Raw genomic sequence first — 6298 nt, 5'->3', positions numbered from 1 at the left:
CCATCCATGTGGGGCATGCATGGTCGCATGTGATACAATTGAATAATTGGATTCGTATATTCATCTGCCCCATCTCTGTCGATCTCACACTAGAATTTCCATGTATAAACAGCCTTAGGTTTTCAAGCTGTCCCTTCTCTTTTGTTGTATTTTTTTTTAGATTAATGTGGGTGTCCGGGCCAGCTTGCGTATACCTCGATTAATCCCACGGGTCCTAAAATTAACAATTATGTAAGTCTTCAATAGCCATCAAATAAGCAATCACAGGACTTGAACCTGAGATCAAGAGAAAACAAATCTCTTAATCTCAAACTCTTAATACTAAGCCATCACCTAATGATTCTTTTGTTGTCGTATTTATATTCACATGACGTGGAGGGGATGCTACCTGACTTTAATGACATGAGTCTTCACCAAAATATATAATTAATTCATGAAAGCTCTCGTGAATAATGTTTTAGAAAGATTTTGGATTTGAGACATAGATATATTTTATATGAGATGGCCCCAAAACAAAAGGATTCAATTTTAATGCAAAACTTGTTTAAAAGTCAAAACTTTTACTATATTAATTTCTTGATTAAACCTTTCTAAACCCTTTTTACTTTTAGATAAACTTTTACAATATTTTTTTTTATTAAAGAATGTTTATTATATGTAAAATACTGTATAGGATGTAAACTATTTTACAAATCAAACTATACATTTCATTTATTCATTAAAAATAATTTTACCTTAAATAGTTCTATAAAATATTTTAAAAATAATAATCAAGTATATATATTTCAGGGATTATGGGACAATTAATCTCAATCAAATCATTTGTATTCATAAGCATATATTTATAAAAAATTATTTTTTTTTATCGATCCATCAATTAGCTGAATCAATAAATAATGATTCTACAATATTCTATTTCAATACCAATAAACCATTTCCAATACTTTTTTTTTTTTTTTTTTTTTTTATGATTGGCCCTCTATTATTTATCTGATAAAAGGGGACCACCTCCATTATTTCTCATGAGAAGGGGACCACCTCTCACTTCTCACTCAAACTGTGCACTTCTTGTACCTTATCTTCTACAGTTCTGCACCACTTGAAAATGGAGCACTTTCCAACTTTTTTTTTTTTTTTTTGGTAAGCACTTTCCACTTTCATTCCACATAGATAGCAATTAAAAGGCAACTGTAAGTGGGGGAAATGTGGTGACTTTAACCAAATTTGGTCAAATTAATTGTTGAATCAATTAGAGTTGACTGAGTAAATAACTTTTCTAGTTTAAATTTGAGTTCTTTTTGAGTCTTGAAATAATCCATTAGATTGTGGGTAGGAAACCGAAACGAAACATATATTTTTGGTATCTTTAAATGATTTAATATAAAAAGATATTTTATGATTAGAAAAAAGTATCTTTAAATGCGCGTGGAAGGCATAGAATAAAACAGTTTCAGTTTCAAAGAGACAATCAGAACAAATTAAACAGTCTTCATTGCTTGGAATTTCTACTGAAACAACCTTTTCATTTACAAGAAAAGTTCAAGGAAGAAAACAGAAGCTAAACTACTTCCAAGTATAGAGCAGACTGATTGTACGATAGTCAGAATGAGAAGAATAACAGCTCCTGAGACAGGGATTGCTGCCCATGGGGTATTGAAATAATTTTGCTTTAAATTTGCCTTCCACTTGTTCCATGGCCTTTCGCAGAATTCATTCAGATCTTTAATGAGACCTGTAAAGAGAAAATCATCTGGGGACACCATATTTCCTGTTTTGAGATTGTGAAAATCTACTCTCTCCAAAACGTCCCCTACTGCCCATGATTCGAATGCATCTGTACAGAACCTATGAGTAAGCTCAATCAGTGTAGGTTTTGGAGAATTGCCGAATATAGGGGATAGTCTATACAACTCGTCGAGGATGAAGAACGGGAGCTGATTTTCGATTATATATTTTGTTTTTGAATTGCTATATATATTTTATTTTGATTGCTATATATATATATATTTTGTTTTGAATATTTATTTTTCAATTTCATCCCTTAGAATTTAATTTTTATATTAACTTTGATCCTTATTTTTATAATTGCTATTTGATTTTTCCTTATCATTTTTTAATTAAAGTTTTTTATCTATCAAATTTAGTCCTCATTCTTTTAATTATTACTTATTTTATTTGAAATAATTTATAAAATATTAGTTATTATTATTTTAATTTCTTCATCTTTTAATTTTTTAATTTTTTAGATTTGATCTCTATTATTTTGATTATTATTTATTTTATTTGAGATAATTTATGAAATTATATTTTTTTTTCAATTTTATTCTCATTGAACTTTTTAATTTGTAAGATTTGTTCCTCGTTATTTTAATAAATTTGAGAAAAATAAAATATTAATAAGTTATTTTCCAGCTCATTTTTCATGATATAACTAAACACTGGAAAGTATTTTCCAACTTATTTTTCATTACACTACAAAATATTATAAAATACTTTGTCGAAATTCACTTTTTAAAAAAAACTATTTTCTAGCAAACAAACAGAGCCTTGAAAATGGAGCACTTTCCAACTTTCATTCCACATCAATAGCAATTAAAAGGAAACAGTAAGTGGGGGAAATGTGGCAACTTTTACGGGTTGTAAAATAATATAAATTATAAATTATATTTTATTTAATAATTTAAAATTTTGAATTAAATTAATTTTTTATATATAATATTAGAATAGTCACAAGTTTAAATATTAATATTTCTATGTATTTAATAACAAATAAGTATAAGATAATTTAAATAGGTAAGAGTTTAAAGTTTAAAAGATATTTAGTTGAAAGAATATTAAAAAATAATATATTTTATATTTTTATCTAATAATTTAAAATTTAAATAATTATTTGAAAATAATTCGTCACCAAAATACATATTTAATTCATGAAAGCTGTCGTGATAATGATGTTCAAAAAGTGTTTCTTAAAGCAATGTGAATAATTGAACTCGGATATTCATCTGCCCTATCCATGTCGATTTGAGACCAGAATTCCCATGTAAAACATAGCTAGGGTCTCCATTATTAAAGAGAAGCTAGAAACCTGAAAAAATTCATGTAAGACTTGTATAAAAGTTATTTTTATTTATTTTTGGGTCTTCATATAATAATAATAATTATTATTATTATTATTATAATTATTTGGAAGAAATCCAAAAAAATAATAGCAGCGTGAATAGAATGTCAGAGTATTTAAAAATGGTTAAAAATTAGCTGAAAAGATTAAAAAATATAAAAATTAAAATTTAACAATATATTTTTAATGGATAAGAGTTTTATCAACAGAGAAAATTCAATTAAACTTTCTTTCCATAAAGACGACAATTAAAAGACGGCTCTTCAACTTTTCAACTTTTCAACCATATCTATATGAGACAATATCACATCACAGGAAAATGCAGCACTTTTCAACTTTCTTTCCACAAGGACGGCAATTAAAAGGTAACAGTAAGTATTTTATTTATTAATTTTAATACAATGACTAGGCAGTAAAGTACATGTACACACAGTGCGGAAGTCATACAGAACAATTGAGATAGCAGACCTAAACAACTTGAATGAGAGAGCACACAGTTTGTATCACAGTGAGCATGAGGAGAATAGCAGCAGCGATTACAGATATTATGGCCCATGGATTACGGAACTACTTTTGTTTCAAGCTTGCCTTCCATTTGTGCCTCCGCTTTCTACAGTATTTATTCAGATCTTCAACAATTTCAGAAAAGTAGAAATTGTCGAGGAAGATGAGATTTTCTTTGTCAAGATTGTGGACAACACTTAAAACGGCGTCATTATCACGCAGCTAGTTTTCTATAATTCCTTTCCGAACAAGTATTTCCACATCCCTGGTGCTACAGACAAGCAAATTGATCATGGTAATATAGTTAGTCACATTTATCACTGCAATTGCATTGCTCAAATGCCTGAAGATTTCTGAATAAGATCTCTGTCTGGTCAATTACTAGTAATCGTGGAATTTCCAGAAGCTAAACTACTTGAAGCATAGAGCAGACGGATTGCATGACAGTCAGAATGAGAAGAAAAACAGCTCCTGAGACAGAGACTGCTGCCCATGGGGTATTTGTTGTTGTTTTAGAATAAACAAAGTAGAAACAGAGTTGCTGACAGTGAAGTAAAGTAGAAAATGAGAGTAATATATTTTAAGGTGAAAAACTGAATACTATTTACATCTAAAGCATTACAATTTAAAGCTTGATAAATAACCACCCACTAACATCATGGTCCTACCATGATCACAATCATGGATAAAAGAAATAACCGAAAGCTAAGTAAAGGAACAGGTTTGAATTATTCAAACCACTAAACAATGTTTATGACTCCACCAATAGCAGTTCAAAGCACGTTTTCTAACACTCCTCCTTGCTTTGGTAACTGCAAACTCCAAGTTATGCCCTCAGAAATTCAAACTTGCTAACTGGCAGAGGCTTGGTGAAAATATATGCAGCCTGATCTTCTGTTTTGCAATAGACAAGAACAATAGCTCCATGCTTTTGTACTTCCCTTAAAAAGAACAACTTAATGTTGAAATGCTTAGTTTTTCCATGAAATACAGGATTATATGATATAGCAATAGCAGCTTGGTTGTCAACAAGAATCTCAGTGCTTTCCTTCTGCTCCAAGTTAAGATCAATTAAAATTTTCTTCAGCCATAAAGCTTGATTAACAGCAGCTGTAGCAGCAACAAACTCTGTTTCAGCAGTGGATTGAGCTACAGTTTCTTGTTTTTTCGAGCACCATGAAAAAACACTAGAACCAAGCGTGAAACAGTAGCATGAAGTGCTCCTTAAATCATCAATGGAGCCTCCCCAATCACTGTCTGAGAAACCAACCAGCTTGAACTCTTTGCTCCTCGTGAATTTAATGCCAAAATTACATGTGCCTTTGACATATCTAATCACCCTCTTTGCAGCCTTGAGATGCAATTCACTTGCACAATGCATAAACCGAGACAAGATACTTACAACATTCAAAATGTCAGGTCGAGTTGCTATGAGATACATTAAGCAACCAACCAGACTTCTAAAATGTGCTTGATTAATCTTGTCTGTTCCATCTTCTTTACAGAGCTTTTCCTTTTGGTTCATAGGAGTGCTCATTGCCTTGCATTCTTCAAGTTGAAACTTCTTTAGAATTTCCTTGGCGTATTTCCTCTGACAGATAAAGACTTCATGTTCATCCTGCATAATTTTCATTCCAAGAAAGAAAGTCATCAAACCGAGATCTGTCATCTCAAAAACCTCCATCATTTCTTGCTTAAACTTCTCCACAAAACTTGTGTTGTTTCCTGTCACAAGCAGATCATCAACATATAGTGAGATAATAAGAATGCTAGCTCCATTATGCTTGACATACAATGTTGATTCAGAGAAGCTTTTAGCAAATCCCAAATTCTGTAGATGTTCATCAATTCTATTGTACCAAGATCTTGGAGCTTGCTTCAATCCGTAGAGAGCCTTTTTAAGAAGACAAACTTTGTCTTCTTCTCCTTCTTTTATGTAGCCTTCTGGTTGCTCTACATAAATCTCCTCTTGCAACAAACTATTCAAGAACGCTGACTTGACATCTAGCTGGTACACCTTCCAATTTTCTTGAGCTGCAACAGCAAGTAAAAGCCTGATAGTGTCAAGTCTGGCTACTAGTGTGAAGGTATCTGAGTAATCCACACCGAATATTTGAGCATATCCTTTAACCATGAGCCTAGCCTTATGCTTATTGATTGAGCCATCAGCATTAAGCTTGGTTCTTTACACCCACTTGACTCCAATTACCTTTATGTTTTGAGGTCGATCAACCAACTCCCATGTTTTGTTCCTTTCAATCATGAACAATTCCTCCTTCATTGCAGCAATCCAATTTTGATCCATCTTGGCTTCTTCAAAATCTGCAAGTTCACACACAACAATGTTGCATCTTTGATAAACATCAGAAAGTAGTCTTGTGCCTCTGATGGGAGTGTCATCTGTCATGACATTCTGCCAGTCATCTATGTGTTCTTCTTCTATATCCGAACAAAAAAAGTTGATCTTTGGCTCTTTCGGGGTTGAATTCATCATCTTTGCATCATCCCAGTTCCACTCTTCATCCTCCATAAAGTGCACATCCCTGCTTATAACAATATTTCCAGTTTGTGGTTGGAAAACTTTATAAGCTTTTGCAACCAAGTTGTAGCCTATGAAGATGCCTGGAAGTGCTCTTTCATCTAGTTTATCTCTTTTGATCTGTGGAACAAAAGTGA

Source organism: Populus alba, chromosome 3 (genome assembly GCF_005239225.2).
Source record: "Populus alba chromosome 3, ASM523922v2, whole genome shotgun sequence".
Classification (NCBI taxonomy): Eukaryota; Viridiplantae; Streptophyta; class Magnoliopsida; order Malpighiales; family Salicaceae; genus Populus; species Populus alba.
The sequence above is the reverse complement of the archived record's forward strand: the minus strand, read 5'-3'. Positions refer to the sequence as shown.